The sequence below is a fragment of the Balaenoptera acutorostrata genome, chromosome 11, assembly GCF_949987535.1.
Source record: "Balaenoptera acutorostrata chromosome 11, mBalAcu1.1, whole genome shotgun sequence".
NCBI classification, from domain to species: Eukaryota; Metazoa; Chordata; class Mammalia; order Artiodactyla; family Balaenopteridae; genus Balaenoptera; species Balaenoptera acutorostrata.
In genome coordinates, this window is record NC_080074.1 from 64,714,217 (window position 1) to 64,733,181 (window position 18,965).

The 18,965-nt window shown below is 38.0% G+C and overlaps 1 protein-coding gene and 1 pseudogene across 4 annotated transcripts in view; both read right to left on the reverse strand.

Annotated features, from left to right (window-relative positions):
• LOC114237635 (40S ribosomal protein S2-like) overlaps positions 1-17,249 on the reverse strand; it is a 60,953-nt pseudogene extending 43,704 nt beyond the window's left edge.
• DIP2B (disco interacting protein 2 homolog B) overlaps positions 1-18,965 on the reverse strand; it is a 246,157-nt gene that overhangs the window by 206,292 nt on the left and 20,900 nt on the right. The gene's annotated exons all lie outside the window — the stretch shown is intronic.

Genomic DNA, 18,965 nt, shown 5'->3' on the forward strand with positions numbered 1-18,965 from the left:
AGAGACACCTTTGTGAAATTTAAAGGAGAACGGCAGCTGCCTATTGGCCAATTTGCACTGATTACGTTCTGCCTGTTCAAATAATCAGAGCCACAGACCGGCCTACTAACTCACACACTCGTGTAAGATTCTTAAACTTCTGTTAGTCCCCTACCCCACCGTCCTTCACATCCTAGGGTTATAAAACATCCACACACGAAATACAATGTCAAAATACAGCACACTGGGAACAGGACAGCAGCCAAAAAGCACCCAATTCAAACAAACAGTTAAAAAAGACGAAAAATCTATGGGCCAATTGGGGAAATTCTGAACACATGCCTGAATACTTGACAAAACTAAAATTTTTTTTTTTAGGTGATAATGGTATAATGGGGTTTTTTTGTTTTGTTTTTAAGAGGTTTTTTGGGTTTTTTTTGTTTTTGGTTAAGAGCTTTTTGTTTTTGTTTTTATTTTCTAGAGATATGTACTAAAATATTTATGGATAAAATGATATAGCTGGGATTTGCTTTAAAATAGTATGGGGAGGGCGGAAGACAATAGAGTTATAAATGAAATGACTGGTCATAAACTGATCATTGTTAAACTGGGTGATGGGTACATAGGGATTTGTTATACTATTCTTTCTATTCTTATGAATGAGATATTCCATAATAAAAAATGTTTTTTTACTAAGCACTAACCTAGACAGTCTATAACAGTAGAGAATAATATTCATGAAGTTTATTCTTTCCTTTTGTTCATTTAGAAATCCAAGGCAGAAGAAATATTTTAAAACCTACCTAGTCTCCAGTTCCCTTTGCTTTTATAAGATATTACAGATATATCTTGTTTTCTTTTTGGAACCTCAAATCACAGAAAGGATAGAATGAATTCTTAACCAGGAGATGATGCCTATGTGTTACTTCTCTACACTTAAAGAAGAGAATTCATTTTAGGATTCCCTCATTGTCTTCTGAAGGAATCAAAGGATGGTTTAACACAGAAAATTATGACTTATTCTTAGCGGGAGATTAATTTTTTAGCAAAGAAAAACTTTCTAAAAAACAATTCAAGTATTATGTGTTTTTTAAAAAATTAATTATTTTTTAAAAGTGCAAGTGGTTGAGCTGTATAAACTGAACTCCTGGTGTCTACTGCCAAACACTGATTGGAAGAGTTACCTCCAGAGGACAAAAGCTTAAACAGCAGAGGCAGTTTCAAATCCAGATATAACTCTGAACCCAAAAGGAGAAAAGTGGGATAAAACAATCTTTGAATATATGCATTTATAAACCTTTAGGATCACTTATATCTTTATTCTAGCTCTCTTAAAAATTCTGGTTTCTCGGGAATTCCCTGGCAGTCCAGTGATTAGGATTCTGTGCTTTCACTGCCATAGGCCTCGGTTTGATCCCTGGTGGGGGAACTAAGATCCCGCAAGCTGCGTGGTACGGATTTTGGTTTCCCAAAAGCATATGTAAATTCAGTTTGTCCTTACAAATAAATAAATGTTTTTAATCTTATTTTTTATCCTTTACTTCCTAATAATAGTAAATAAACATATATTGAGCTCTATGGGCCACCGACACCTGCCATTAATTATCTCATTTAATCCTCACAAAAGCCCTACCAGGTGGGTTCACTATTACCCGCATTTCAAATATGAGGAAACTAAAGTTGAAGGAAGCTAAATACCATACCAAAATTGCCAAACCAGTAAACAGAAGAGCTAGAATTCCAACCTGAGTTCTTAACCACTAAATGATACTTCCTTTCTGTCTTTTTGCCCTCAGTACCTATATTTTTAACTTTGATTTGCAGCTCTTATTTTCTTCTAACTCTGGAGAAAAATAAAGTCAACTTTTACTTTTATATAATCCCTAATTTTTAAATGGATAGATTAAAACATATCAAGATCCTATGCCACTGTGTGCAATTTAAGCATTAACTTGTATGTACAATACTTAGTATAAAAACATGGTTCTACTAAGCCAATATTAAAAGGGATTGAGCTTTTAGCAGTCTCCCAGGGTTAGAGAGAAATTTCACCGATCCATCCACGTGCTCAGCTGGTTCCCCCTGCAACGAAGGGCCCACATTTATTTGTAAGAGAGCTGGCACTGCTGGGGAGGCAAACCATGGCCATTATGCTGGACAAAGCTAACTATAACAGAACTTCTGATTTTATTACCCCCTTATGCACTGTCCGTCCTCCAAGTAAGTAACCTCTGGCAAGGCACGATGTGTCTACATTTTTACCAAAATAACACTGTCAATTTTTTAAAGTTTACTGTGTAATCAAGAGAGACCATTAAGAGAGTAAAACATCAAGCCACAGAGAGAAGATATTTGCAATGTATGCAACCAATGAACTCATCCCCAGCATATATAAAGAATGCCTATAAATCAATAAAAAGACAAACACAATTTAAAAACTGCCAAAACATCTGAACAAGTACTTCACAGAAGAGCATATCCAAAAGGCTGATAAATATATGAAAAGGTGCTCACTATCAAAACCACTAGGAAATACTACTACTATGTATCTACTAGAATGGTTAAAAGTAAGAAAACTAACAATACCAAGTGCTGGTAAGTATAGGACCAAACGGAACTCTCATACATTGCTGATGGGAATTTGGTATAATCACTTTGGGAAACCGTTTGATAATATCTATGAAAACTGAACGTATGAACCTATGACCACGCATTTCCACTACCAGGTATATATCCAATGTACGGCACCAAAAGACATACAGAAGAACATTCATAAGAGCCAAAACTGGAAATAAACCAAATGTCCACAAACAGCAGAATGAATAATAAATTGTAGTATAGTCATGCAATTAAATACTGTACAGAATAAAAAGAATTAGCTACTGCTGTAAGTAACAACATGATGAAATTCACAGATACAATGTTGAGTAACAGAAGCCAGGAACTAAGGAGAACATATATATGACTCCATTTATGTAAAATTCATATCAGGCAAAACCAATCAATGATGAAAGGAGCCAGAGTAGTGGTTAACTTTGGGGAGGTAATAACCGGGAAGGGGCACAACTTCTGGATGCTGGTAATTAACTTTCTCTTTCTTGATCTGGGTGGTTTCATAGGTGTGTTCATGTTATAAAAATTCACTACAAATTCTCTAAGCTATATGTTTATCATTTGGACTCTTTTTTTGTATAAGTTATACTTCAATTTAAAAATTTACTTTATAATTTTTTTTTTTTTGACCGCACTGTGAGGCTTGCAGCATCTTAGTTCCCTGACCAGGGATTGAACACAGCCCTTGGCAGTGAAGGCGCTGAGTCCTAACCACTGGACCACCAGGAAATTCCCTGAAAGTTTACTCTAAAAGCAGTTTACTGGAGAAAAACTGAAAGCTACCTATAATTCCAACAGTAGGTGAATATCCAAATATTACGGTATATCCAAACCCATGGAATATTACTTAGTCATGTTTTTAAAGAATGATGAAATAGGAAATGTTCAAAATAGTTCTTTTTTAAGTTAACTAAACTGAATTTACTGTAGTACCTCGATTTTTAAAAAAGATATGTAAATAGAAAAGTGACTGGAAGGAGATTTACTTAATAGTATTAGTGTTTATATTTGGGTGTTAGGTTTAAGGAAATAGTCATTTTCTTCTTTAGTTTCCTTTTTTTTTTTTTAAATTAAGCATGTGTGGGACTTCCCAGGTGGTTCAGTGATTAAGAATCTGCCTGCCAATGCAGGGGACACAGGTTCAAGCCCTGGTCCGGGAAGGTCCCACATGCCTTGGAACAACTAAGCCTGTGCACAACTACTGGGCCTGTGCTCTAGAGCCCACGAGCCACAACTACTGAGCCTGCACACCACAACTACTGAAGCCCGCACTCCTAGAGCCTGTGCTCCACAACAAGAGAAGCCACTGCAATGAGAAGCCCGCGCACTGCAAGGAAGAGTAGCCCCCGCTCTCCGCAACTAGAGAAAGCCTGCACGCAGCAGCGAAGACCCCATGCAGCCAAAAATAAATAATTTTTTTTTAAAAGCATGTGTTATTTTTATAATGAGGGAAAAGTTATTTTAAAAACATTAACGGCTTGCCACAGACATTGAGACTATCTTAACCTTAATGAATTTACCCATGAAAATCTATCTTGGTATAGGATCTGTAGCACTGAAACCACTGAACCAGACCAACAATACCAGAAACAACTAGAAATTTGTTTTGGTTATGTGTTTCATTTTCTTTGTACGGCCAAAGTGAGAAACAGTGTAATCATGAGTCTGATAAAGGCTTTGCAATTGTTCTAGCACCCGTTCGACTTTGCTGATGAACACACATGTGACATAATAAAATCCAGACAGGATTTAACAAGTAAGGAATATCAAACACAGACCCTGTTATTGTCAAGGTTTCTAGGTGTGGTTGCAGCTCAAGTATAATAAGATCATTTACATCTCTCTGAGTCAGTCACCACTCTGCTCTCTGTGTCTCTCCTTCCACATCAGACGTGGGCAGGAATATAACACTCTATACATAGCACAGATCTGAGCAAAACAGTAGATTTTAGGAGAGTGATAACTCAGGAATAAAAAATCTTTTCCTTTTATGAAGGAAAATGAAGAGAGGAAAAACTTACTGAAATACACATCTACGAAGATGAAAAAATGAACCTTTAAACATGTTTATGAATTCCAAGACAACTGTCGCCTTTTACCATTTTATTTATGAGATTCTCTAGCTTGCCCTAATTGTGTGTGTGTGTGTGTGTGTGTGTGTGTGTATGCGTGTTACCTTCCCACACTACAGGTTGGAGAGTACAAGGAATTAAGATTCCAGAAAGTTCCAAACTTCAAAAGGTCACACAGCTGGCAATCACACATACCACTCAAGTTCACAGAACTCTAGTAGAAGTCTAGTCCAAAATTTAAGGGAATAAGAAATGCTACAGTAAGCCACAACACAGGATTAAACATTTTCTATTTGTATTTCTCTTAGCCTGCCTTTCTCTCTGTTCTCCAAACAGAAGTTGTCTGTGACCACGGATTAAAAAAAAATTTCCCCTCCAACTGTCAGTACATCAGTTCAGTTTTTATACTGCGATGATGCAAATTTCAAACCGGAATTACAACTATTACTAACACCCTAAGCACTTTTAGGGATTTTGACTCTCATTCAAACCAAGTACACATGGATCCCTTTCCCTTACTAACTTACCTTAAAAATAACTAAAATATTAAATACAATATTTGGGTCATTTTCTCCCCATCTTTTCCTCCAGACTCTATCAATCTTGTTAAGATGGGACTAATCAATAAATAAGAGCATCACATTCTGTATGGGAAAAACTAACATTTCTCTACAATACATTCACAAATATTTTAAATCATCCAAGACCAAAATAAAATTTCTAAAAGGCTTTCCCATGGTAGGGCACAGAGATTATGAAGTATTTTGTTTGGTGAAATATGAAAAGGAGATGATATAAGAAACAAAGTGCTCACATTTTAGGAGTTAATATGGACATTAAGTAGGTTGTTGCATCAACCCCAATTTTCACTTTCTAATCTCCTAAGCCATACACAAGTCTAAGCTATTATCAACTTTCTTCTTCCACCCAACTCTGAAACTTGACCTTCCTGAATTAAAACTGGCATCACGGACAATTTTTCTCAAGTTTGTACAGTACATGTTGCTGCAAAGAGGTGGTGCGAGTGAGGAGGACCTCTGGGATTCCTCCAAAACTTGAGGTTTAGGTTCTTTCATAAACCAACTGAGGAAAACTGCTTACATCAAGCAAGTTCCATTATCCAAATTTAATACCATGGTGATCATCAGAAATTTTCAACCAACTCCCATAATATGTTTAAATGGATGTATTACCATGTTTTGTACTTCAGGAAGCACTCAAAGAATGACACTTGTCTTAGAGTAAGAACTCCAGAGGCCTGTGAGTGATGTTTATTAGAGGAGGTGCATCTTTAAATGAAGGTCAAACAAAACTGTTCCACAAAGTTTACTGGTATATAAAATGGATTTTTCCTTATGTCTGAGGCCAAGTTTATCAGTTCTATTGCCAATCAATGAAAATTGAACACAAATTTCCCAAGCTCTGGGATCAGTTGGGTTTTTTTAAAATTTTTATTTGTTATTATTATTTTTTAATTTATTTTTGGCTGCGTTGGGTCTCCATTGCTGTGCGCAGGCTTTCTCTTGTTGTGGTGAGCGGGGGTTACTCTTCGTTGCGGTGCCCGGGCTTCTCATTGCGGTGGCTTCTCTTGTTGCGGAGCATGGGCTCTAGGCGCAAGGGCTTCAGGAGTTGTGGCACACAGCCTCAGTAGTTGTGGCACACGGGCTTAGTTGCTCCGCGGCATGTGGGATCTTCCCAGACCAGGGATCAAACCCGTGTCCCCTGCATTGGCAGGCGGATTCTTAACCACTGCGCCACTAGGGAAGTCCTGATCAGTTGTTTTGAATGATCTATTTGCTCAATCACCTGGTGCTCTGAGTCAGTGAGGCAATATAGAAAAACTGTTACCCCAAGTGAGTCTGTGTTATTTAGAGTATCAAAAATCATTATCAAAAGCCTGGCACGCTTCATTCTGAGACACCTTACCACTAAAACAAAAACAAAAACCAAAATCTTCACAATTCAAAAGCTCAATTAACTTATAATAAATCTCTTAAATTATCTGAACGCTTTCAAAAATATTCTTTGTCCTCGGATAGCAAATGTTTTTGATAGGTCTCCTTTATCCTGCATGATGCTGACAAAGGAAGTGTGAGTGACTGATGGTAGATGAAAAGGAAAGTAACAGAAAAGAAGTTTAAAAAGTTACAAACTTGACAAACACTATAATTCAAGCCTGGAAGTACTTACAAATAGACTAACTTGATATAGATGACATTGTTAATGACTCTACAAAACCTTTAAGCATGCAAAAAACCATAGTTAACATTATGAAAGTGGCACTGAATTTTTCCACATTTATTAATGCAAATTTCTCTTACCAACTCATCCTTTTCTGTGTTTTCCAAAGAAAAATAGTGTGTATGTTCAGTTGATTTTTTTAAATTCCAGACCATAAAATTAAGGGCATGTAAGGAACTATGGAAAATACAAAGTTTATAAAAGGATTTTTAATCATTCACAATTTCCTATCCAGAGATTTTGTTCTGTTTAATTCTAGACTTTTATATATGCATTTGAAAATCCATGACTAAAGGTATAAACATATATATATATTTAAATGTAGAAGGCATACACAGGAATGTTCATAGCAATGACATTTGCAACAGCAAAAAACTAGAAACAACTAAAATATCTGCCAATTGGTGAATGACCTAATAAAATGAGGTGAATTAATGCAATGGAATGCTAGAGCAGCAGGAAAACAAAAAAAGAACTACAGTAACCTGCATCAGCAAGAATGAACCTCATAAACAATGCTGAGCAAAAGAAAAAAAAAAAAAGCAAGTCACAGAAGAATATACACAGCATGATTCCACTCCTAAAGTTCATAAACTTACAAAACTAAATAATACTTTTTTGGGGATACATACAAACTATAAAGCAGAAATAGGGAATGAGTAACAAAATTCAGGATGATGGCTACATTTGAGAGTGAGGTGAAAGTAACAGGACAGGCCCAATGGGCCTTCAGAGGTATTTTAAGGTTTCAGTTCTTAAACTAGATCATGGACAATTTGCTGTTTTTCCTTAAACTGTGCACACACATAACATATACTCTTTTGTATGTGATATTCCATAATAAAAATGTAAATAGCTAGTAAGACCTATTCAACTCCAGAAGAAAACCACACCAACTACCTAACCAACCTAGTCACACATTAACTATGAACAACCACAAATGACATTTGAGGAAACCCAACAGAACAGGAAAAGTAGACCAAGACGGACCTCTGGAAAAACATGCCCCAAAGGAAATATGAGTTATTTCAGGAATTAAAAGAGAACTTTAAAAAAATGCTAATTAGCATGCTCAGAGAGATTCAAGAGGATATCACGTCTATAAAAATTAAGAATAAACCTGCTGTTAAAACGGAAGGTAGAAAAAACCACAGTTACAGAAAGACAGAGAAGATGAAAAGGCAGAGGGCTATGTACCAGATGAAGGAACAAGAAAAAACCCCAGAAACACAACTAAATGAAGTGGAGATAGGCAACCTTCCAGAAAAAGAATTCAGAATAATGATAGTGAAGATGATCCAGGACCTCGGAATAAGAATGGAGGCAAAGATTGAGAAGATGCAAGAAATGATTAACAAAGACCTAGAAGAATTAAAGAACAAACAAACAGAGATGACCAATACAATAACTGAAATGAAAACTACACTAGAAGGAATCAATAGCAGAATAACTGAGGCAGAAGAACGGATAAGTGACCTGGAAGACAGAATGGTGGAATTCACTGCTGTAGAACAGACTAAAGAAAAAAGAATGAAAAGAAATGAAGACAGCCTAAGAGACCTCTGGGACAACATTAAACGCAACAACATTCGCATTATAGGGGTCCCAGAAGGAGAAGAGAGAGAGAAAGGACCAGAGAAAATATTTGAAGAGATTATAGTCGAAAACTTCCCTAACATGGGAAAGGAAATAGCCACCCAAGTCCAGGAAGCGCAGAGAGTCCCATACAGAATAAACCCAAGGAGAAACACGCCGAGATACATAGTAATCAAAGTGGCAAAAATTAAAGACAAAGAAAAATTACTGAAAGCAGCAAGGGAAAAACGACAAATAACATACAAGGGAACTCCCATAAGGTTAACAGCTGATTTCTCAGCAGAAACTCTGCAAGCCAGAAGGGAGTGGCATGATATACTTAAAGTGATGAAAGGGAAGAACCTACAACCAAGATTACTCTACCCGGCAAGGATCTCATTCAGATTCGATGGAGAAATCAAAAGCTTTACAGACAAGCAAAAGCTAAGAGAATTCAGCACCACCAAACCAGTTCTACAACAAATGCTAAAGGAACTTCTCTAAGTGGGAAACACAAGGGAAGAAAAGGACCTACAAAAACAAACCCAAAACAATTAAGAAAATGGTCATAGGAACATACATATCGATAATTACCTTAAATGTGAATGGATTAAATGCCCCAACCAAAAGACATAGACTGGCTGAATGGATACAAAAACAAGACCCATATATATGCTGTCTACAAGAGACCCACTTCAGACCTAGGGACACATACAGACTGAAAGTGAGGGGATGGAAAAAGATATTCCATGCAAATGGAAATCAAAAGAAAGCTGGAGTAGCTATACTCATATCAGATAAAATAGACTTTAAAATAAAGAAGGTTACAAGAGACAAGGAAGGACACTACATAATGATCCAGGGATCAATCCAAGAAGAAGATATAACAATTATAAATATATATGCACCCAACATAGGAGCACCTCAATACATAAGGCAACTGCTAACAGCTATAAAAGAGGAAATCGACAGTAACACAATAATAGTGGGGGACTTTAACACCTCACTTACACCAATGGACAGATCATCCAAAATGAAAATAAATAAGGAAACAGAAGCTTTAAATGACACAATAGACCAGATAGATTTAATTGATACATATAGGACATTCCATCCAAAAACGGCAGATTACACGTTCTTCTCAAGTGCGCACGGAACATTCTCCAGGATAGATCACATCTTGGGTCACAAATCAAGCCTCAGTAAATTTAAGAAAATTGAAATCATATCAAGCATCTTTTCTGACCACAACGCTATGAGATTAGAAATGAATTACAGGGAAAAAAACGTAAAAAACACAAACACATGGAGGCTAAACAATACGTTACTAAATAACCAAGAGATCACTGAAGAAATCAAACAGGAAATCAAAAAATACCTAGAGACAAATGACAATGAAAACACGACGACTCAAAACCTATGGGATGCAGCCAAAGCGGTTCTAAGAGGGAAGTTTATAGCTATACAAGCCTACCTAAAGAAACAAGAAAAATCTCAAGTAAACAATCTAACCTTACACCTAAAGAAACTAGAGAAAGAAGAACAAACAAAACCCAAAGTTAGCAGAAGGAAAGAAATCATAAAGATCAGAGCAGAAATAAATGAAATAGAAACAAAGAAAACAATAGCAAAGATCAATAAAACTAAAAGTTGGTTCTTTGAGAAGATAAACAAAATTGATAAGCCATTAGCCAGACTCATCAAGAAAAAGAGGGAGAGGACTCAAATCAATAAAATCAGAAACGAAAAAGGAGAAGTTACAACAGACACCGCAGAAATACAAAACATCCTAAGAGACTACTACAAGCAACTTTAGGCCAATAAAATGGACAACCTGGAAGAAATGGACAAATTCTTAGAAAGGTATAACCTTCCAAGACTGAATCAGGAAGAAACAGAAAATATGAACAGACCAATCACAAGTAATGAAATTGAAACTGTGATTAAAAATCTTCCAACAAACAAAAGTCCAGGACCAGATGGCTTCACAGGTGAATTCTATCAAACATTTAGAGAAGAGCTAACACCCATCCTTCTCAAACTCTTCCAAAAAATTGCAGAAGAAGGAACACTCCCAAACTCATTCTATGAGGCCACCATCACCCTGATACCAAAACCAGACAAAGACACTACAAAAAAAGAAAATTACAGACCAATATCACTGATGAATATAGATGCAAAAATCCTCAACAAAATACTAGCAAACAGAATCCAACAACACATTGAAAGGATCATACACCACGATCAAGTGGGATTTATCCCAGGGATGCAAGGATTCTTCAATATACGCAAATCAATCAATGTGATACACCATATTAACAAATTGAAGAATAAAAACCATATGATCATCTCAATAGATGCAGAAAAAGCTTTTGACAAAATTCAACACCCATTTCTGATAAAAACTCTCCAGAAAGTGGGCATAGAGGGAACCTACCTCAACATAATAAAGGCCATATATGACAAACCTACAGCAAACATCATTCTCAATGGTGAAAAACTGAAAGCATTTCCTCTAATATCAGGAACGAGACAAGGATGTCCACTCTCACCACTATTATTCAACATAGTTCTGGAAGTCCTAGCCACGGCAATCAGAGAAGAAAAAGAAATAAAAGGAATACAAATTGGAAAAGAAGAAGTAAAACTGTCACTGTTTGCGGATGACATGATACTATACATAGAGAATCCTAAAACTGCCACCAGAAAACTGCTAGAGCTAATTAATGAATATGGTAAAGTTGCAGGTTACAAAATTAATGCACAGAAATCTCTTGCATTCCTATACACTAATGATGAAAAATCTGAAAGAGAAATTATGGAAACACTCCCATTTACCATTGCAACAAAAAGAATAAAATACCTAGGAATAAACCTACCTAGGGAGACAAAAGACCTGTATGCAGAAAACTATAAGACACTGATGAAAGAAATTAAAGATGATACAAATAGATGGAGAGATATACCATGTTCTTGGATTGGAAGAATCAACATTGTGAAAATGAGTATACTACCCAAAGCAATCTACAGATTCAATGCAATCCCTATTAAATTACCAATGGCATTTTTTACAGAGCTAGAACAAATCATCTTAAAATTTGTATGGAGACACAAAAGACCCCGAATAGCCAAAGCAGTCTTGAGGCAAAAAAATGGAGCTGGAGGAATCAGACTCCCTGACTTCAGACTATACTACAAAGCTACAGTAATCAAGACAATATGGTACTGGCACAAAAACAGAAACATAGATCAATGGAACAAGATAGAAAGCCCAGAGATTAACCCACGCACCTATGGTCAACTAATCTATGACAAAGGAGGCAAAGATATACAATGGAGAAAAGACAGTCTCTTCAATAAGTGGTGCTGGGAAAACTGGACAGCTACATGTAAAAGAATGAAATTAGAATACTCCTTAACACCATACACAAAAATAAACTCAAAATGGATTAGAGACCTAAATATAAGACTGGACACTATAAAACTCTTAGAGGAAAACATAGGAAGAACACTCTGACATAAATCACAGCAAGATCTTTTTTGATCCACCTCCTAGAGTAATGGAAATAAAAACAAAAATAAACAAGTGGGACCTAATGAAACTTCAAAGCTTTTGCACAGCAAAGGAAACCATAAACAAGACAAAAAGACAACCCTCAGAATGGGAGAAAATATTTGCAAATGAATCAACTGACAAAGGATTAATCTCCAAAATATATAAACAGCTCATTCAGCTCAATATCAAAGAAACAAACACCCCAATCCAAAAATGGGCAGAAGACCTAAATAGACATTTCTCCAAAGAAGACATACAGACGGCCACGAAGCACATGAAAAGATGCTCAACATCACTAATTATTAGAGAAATGCAAATCAAAACTACAATGAGGTATCACCTCACTCCTGTTAGAATGGGCATCATCAGAAAATCTACAAACAACAAATGCTGGAGAGGGTGTGGAGAAAAGGGAACCCTCTTGCACTGTTGGTGGGAATGTAAATTGATACAGCCACTATGGAGAACAATATGGAGGTTCCTTAAAAAACTAAAAATAGAATTACCATATGACCCAGCAATCCCACTACTGGGCATATACCCAGAGAAAACTGTAATTCAAAAGGACACATGCACCCGAATGTTCATTGCAGCACTATTTACAATAGCCAGGTCATGGAAGCAACCTAAATGCCCATCAACAGACGAATGGATAAAGAAGTTGTGGTACATATATACAATGGAATATTACTCAGCCATAAAAAGGAAGGAAACTGAGTCATTTCTTGAGACGTGGATTGATCTAGAGACTGTCATACAGAGTGAAGTAAGTCAGAAAGAGAAAAACAAATATCGTATATTAATGCATGTATGTGGAACCTAGAAAAATGGTACAGATGAGCCAGTTTGCAGGGCAGAAGTTGAGACACAGATGTAGAGAATGGACATATGGACACCAAGGGGGGAAAACTGCGGTGAGGTGGGGATGGTGGTGTGCTGAATTGGGCGATTGGGATTGACATGTATACACTGATGTGTATAAAACTGATGCCTAATAAGAACCTGCAGTATAAAAAAACAAACAAAACAACTAATACTAAACTTTCATTGGGTTATTTGTATGGAAATATGTTAATATAAATGTTTCAGACATTACATGAAATTTCTAAAAATCTTATATTTGTATTTGTATGGAAATATGTATGGAAATATGTTAATATAAATGTTTCAGACATTACAGGAAATTTCTAAAAATCTTATATTTGTATTTGTATGGAAATATGTATGGAAATATGTTAATATAAATGTTTCAGACATTACAGGAAACTTCTAAAAATCTTATATGTTCTGGTATAAGGTTATAAGTAATAATCCTAGTTATTACTTTAAAATGTATATCTCAGAAATAACTAATTTTCTTGTCAACTGCATTATTATGAACTTTCATCAAATCTTTAACCATGGTCATTTTTAAGTCTTCTGTCATTTACAGACAGTTCTGGGTGTACTCTGATGATTTTGTAAATATGTTCCTATAAAAGGGTTTCATCTTCAAGAAATTCATGGAAAAGACTCTGACAAGTACAGGTTTCTGGTAACTGACTGTACTGCTGAACTGAATGAATAAGCATTTTCAGAACTCTAATGAAAAACTGATGAACTCATAAAAGTGCTAACAAAAGATCAAGATGAAAAAAAAATTAATTACATGGGACTGAGTGAACTGATGAGGATGAGTATAATTCTTGTGACTTTCTGTCTGAATTAAAAAAAAAAAATCCCACAAGGACTCAGAGGCAAAGAATATACAAATCAATTTTCACTGCAAAGTAAAGGAGCTGTTACAGTGGAGGATTACTGGACTGAATGTCAATATTATGACATAGTATGAGTGTGTTTCATGTTTGGTAATTGCAATCATTGTTGCTTTTGTTGTGGTCATCCATGTACAATGCTTGGTGTCAGTCTATTTATCTCTTGTAAAAATAAAATACAGTGTGTGTGTGTGGGAAAAAAAAAAACATGGTTTGATGAAAAGCAATTGTTTGATTATTTGTACAAATGATTTACAGAGGAATCATGGTTCTGAAAGCAAATGGAACTGTATTTTAAAGATAACCGTCATTCCTATTTTTTTCTCTAAAATAATCTATGTAGTATAGAAATTTGCAAATAGAAGATAGAAAGTAAGAGTAATGCCATTTAGTGATTAAAAATGTAAACTGGGATAAAGGATATCAAAATGATGATAAAACTAGATAAGCTTCAAAAAAAAAAAACAAAAAAAAAAACAAAAAAAAAACGGAAGGTAAGTAAAAGAGAGAGAGGAAAGACAGCAAACACAAAACAGATTTAAAAACACAGCACAGGGGCTTCCCTGGTGGCACAGTGGTTGAAAATCCGCCTGCCAATGCAGGGGACACGGGTTCGAGCCCTGGTCTGGGAAGATCCCACATGCCGCGAAGCAACTAGGCCCATGAGCCACAACTACTGAGCCTGCAAGTCTGGAGCCTGTGCTCCGCAACAAGAGAGGCCACGACGGTGAGAGGCCCGCGCACAGCGATGAAGAGTGGCCCCCGCTTGCCTCAACTAGAGAAAGCCCTAGCACAGAAACGAAGACCCAACATAGCAATCAATCAATCAATAAATAAATCTTAAAAAAAAAAAACAAAAAAAAAACACAGCACATGGAAGGGAAGAAGTAATAAAACAAAATTCTCCCTGAGCTCCAGAAAGACAGCCAGTAAATTCAAAGAGTCTTCTAACTCCCAAACAGGATGATGGAGAAGACAGGCACCTAGACACACCCTAGGGAAAACATCAGAACTCCAAAGACGAAAAGCAAACCCTAAAAGCGTCCAGAGTATAAAAACAAGTTACAGGGCTTCCCTGGTGGCGCAGTGGTTGAGAATCTGCCTGCTAATGCAGGGGACACGGGTTCGAGCCCTGGTCTGGGAAGATCCCACATGCCACGGAGCAACTAGGCCCGTGAGCCACAACTACTGAGCCTGCGCGTCTGGAGCCTGTGCTCCGCAACAAGAGAGGCCCGCGCACCGCGATGAAGAGTGGCTCCCACTTGCCGCAACTAGCGAAAGCCCTCGCACAGAAACGAAGACCCAACACAGCCAAAAATAAATAAATAAATAAATAAATAAACTCCAATCTCTTTAAAAAAAAAAAAAAAAAAAAAACAAGTTACATTCACAGAAATGACAATCAAATGAGAGATAAAGACGTTACTGAAAGGTAAGGACTTAAAAGTTTAACTCTCTTGCACCCCGTATCAAAAATAACTACTCCAAATTTTAAGAAGAATACAAGAAAAATGACAACTTAAAGTATGAGAAACAACAGCAGCTGAGTAAGACCGAGAAGGAACATAGAAAGCAGAGACGAAATTAAAAGTAGATGCAGTAGGGACTTCCCTGGTGGTCCAGTGGTTAAGACTTCACCTTCCAATGCAGGGGATGTGGGTTCAATCCCTGGTTGGGGAGCTAAGATCCCACATGCCTGGAGGCCAAAAAACCAAAACAAAAAACAGAAGCAATACTGTAACATATTCAATAAAGACTTAAAAAAAAAAAAAAGGGTTTTTTTAAAAAAAAGAACACTAATATGACTGCAAAAACTCAGAAGGAAAGAGTACTGGAAATGAGTACACTTCTCAACTGTTCATAGCAGAGAATCAAGACATGCTTCCTAAAGGTAACTTAACATATTGAAAGTTATACTACTAACTGATAAAAAATGGCTACACCTTGGGAAGTGGGATGGGGCTGGGCAGGGGGAGGAGGGAGGCTATTTTTCCATTTCATGGAGTTTTTCAACAATGTTCCCATGCCATTTTTTAAAATTTAATAGGAAAAAAACGCACAGTATTCTTACAAGTATTCTCATACCTCATTTCCACCTCAATAACCCTTAAATAAGACCATCTTTTTTCCTGCTTCATAAACACAAACACACAGGGACTCAGGAATGCTGCTGGTCTGAACTACGAAGCCCAGGTTAGGGCACTGAAGTCCTGAAGCCCCCAGAGCACATTCCATCTTTACCGCTGGTTTCTTTTGCTTCCCCCCAGACCCCAGGTCCTGTCACTGTCCTTGTAGCCAGCGTCATTCACACTGACGACCTGTATGACACCCTGATCTCACAGTTGGACACAAGCATCACAACTGTGTCCCCTCCAAATTCATGCTGACCACACTCTGTCTGCCTACGAGCACCAGCAATGCTTTGTTTCATTAATTCCTCCCAAACTCCCCTGCCGCTGCTGCTCTAATTCTTTTCACATTTCTCAAAACTCCATGCTTCCATCTTTCTGAATATTCTTTTCCCTTTAATCCCACACCAATTTCCTCTCCCTAAATCATTTTTTTCAACCAAACCATTCTTCCTGTCTCAGAGAGATGCTCCTCCTCCAACTGGATGGCAGCCTGCTCTCAAATTCACCCTCATCTACCCTCCAGGGATCTAATCTGTGTCCAAATCTCCCTAGCCAACACAATCTTTTCTTAGCCTCCATTCTTAGCCTCCTAGGCCTATAAAGATTTCTCAGTATCCTCTATTATTAAAAAATAATAATAAAGTAAAAGAAATAAGCACTCCTTTGAACCTGCCCTTGTTCTTTAATTTCATTTTTCCCAACTTCAAACTAAGAAGCCTACAGACTCATTGTTTCTGTGTCCTCATCGCTTTTTTTTTTTTTTTTTAAAGGATTTTCTTATTTATTTATTTATTTATTTATTTATTTTTGGCTGTGTTGGGTCTTCGGTTCGTGCGAGGGCTTTCTCCAGTTGCGGCAAGCGGGGGCCACTCTTCATCGCGGTGCGGGGACCGCTCTTCATTGCGGTGCGCGGGCCTTTCTCTATCGCGGCCCCTCCCGTCGCGGGACACAGGCTCCAGACGCGCAGGCTCAGCAATTGTGGCTCACGGGCCCAGCTGCTCCGCGGCATGTGGGATCTTCCCAGACCAGGGCTCGAACCCGTGTCCCCTGCATTAGCAGGCAGATTCTCAACCACTGCGCCACCAGGGAAGCCCCTCATCGCTTTTTAATGTAGCCTCTGGTCCAGCCACAGGACTGGAACTGACTAATCCAATCATCTGTATTCCCTCATCTAATCCTCCTAACCTCTCTGTAGCTTTAACATAGTTGAGTACTTACCTCCATAAAAGCCACTTCCTACGCACCCCAGTACACCTCCTGTTTCTGCGATCGCCTCTGGCGGCCTGGATGGCTCTTCTTTCTCCTCTAGCTTCCTAAATACAGGCATTCCCCCTTCGCTTCATTTTCCACTTTCCCTTTCAAAGATCTGACTCACCCTGAGGAACCTCATGAAGATGGTGCTCAAATCCTCCAACCGCTCCAGGATATAATTCACCATCTCTAACTGCCTATTGAACAGTCTACCTGAATGTCCTGCCAGTGCCACAGATTCCATCATGTCCAAAATTATATTCATCGTCTTCTCCCCAAACCAGCACCTCAGGTATTTCTACGTATAACATAAACATTCTCCCATTACCCCAAATTAAAATCTGGGCCATCTTTGACCCTGCTGTTACCTATTTCCTCACATATTACCTTTCTTCCCCTCAATGTTTTACAATAAGGAAAGTAAAGACGAATAAGACATGATTTCCAGCCTCTGGGAAGGATAAACAGAAATGTAAGGGGGGACTTCCCTGGTGGTGCAGTGGTTAAGAATCTGCCTTACAATGCAGGGGACATGGGTTCGATCCGGGTTCGATCCCTAGTCGGGGAACTAAGATCCCACATGCTGCGCGGTGTGGCACGGCCAAGGGGGGAAAAAAAATATATATATATATATATGATTTTTTCTTCATACATTTTCCTAAACCATACTCACAGGTCACCTCAGGAATTAAGAGCTGGAAAGAACTAGATTCCCTCATCTAGCCACTTCATCTCCCAGAGGCCAGGAAAGGTTAAATGATTTGCCTGAGGTCACAAAGCTTGTAAATAGCAGAAATGGGACCAGAACCCAGTGACCTTTTCCCTGTTACCTCACTCACTGCCTCTGACATGCCTCATCTCAGAATGCTTTCCCAGTTGATTCCTGTAAAAGGCAACAAAAATGAGAATCTGTAAAGAGGGTCCAGACATCAGGTCTCTTTCAAAAGTCTTCAACATGTTCTCTTAGACACACACACACAACATAAATTCCAGGAAAATAGGGATCTGGCTATAACTTAGTTCTCTGTAAAAATGAGAAATAGGTCCTCAGCTTGTTGATGCCAAATTGACCTGAAGACTCTCTTGTCCCCTAGGTTCTCCGCCAAATGCTGATAAAGTCATTCTTCTTCCCCCAAATAAAGGCCTAACTGGAGTTCTAACTATTCAACTAATGGCTAAAAAACTTAGAATTGGGGGGAATGAGGTGGAGGCACATAGGGTTCCCCCCCATTCCCCATCAGAACTGGGATGGCTTGCAGCAAGGGTCCCCAACCCTTGCTGACTGGTTCCGGTCCACGGCCTGTTAGGAACCGGGACGCAAGCAGGAGGTGAAGGGCGGGCAAGCGAGCGAAGCTTCCTCTGCTGCTCCCCGTCGCCCCCATTCCACCTGAACCCTCCCCCACCCCATCTGTGGAAAAATTGTCTTCCACGAAACCAGTCCCTGGTGTCAGAAAGATTGGGGACCACTGGCTTAGAGAAAATGAATTCTAAGTACTGAGCCAACTGAGACGATACCAAGTTTCAATTAGTATGTCTTAGTCAACCTCTGATTTCACCTCCTGTCAAGAGAAAAAAAGGTACTTCTCTCCATCTCCAAAAATTGACAGGTGCTTTTTACACCATAAACCTGCCTTCCCTGATAGGGCAGTTAAATAAGTGATTAGAATTTGCAACTTGTTCTAAGCAAAACCCCTTTAACTCTTAGAATCAGATCCCTTTCTGAAAGATCCTCTGCTCATTTTATAGCTACTTTATTTATTTATTTATTTATTTATTTATGGCTGTGTTGGGT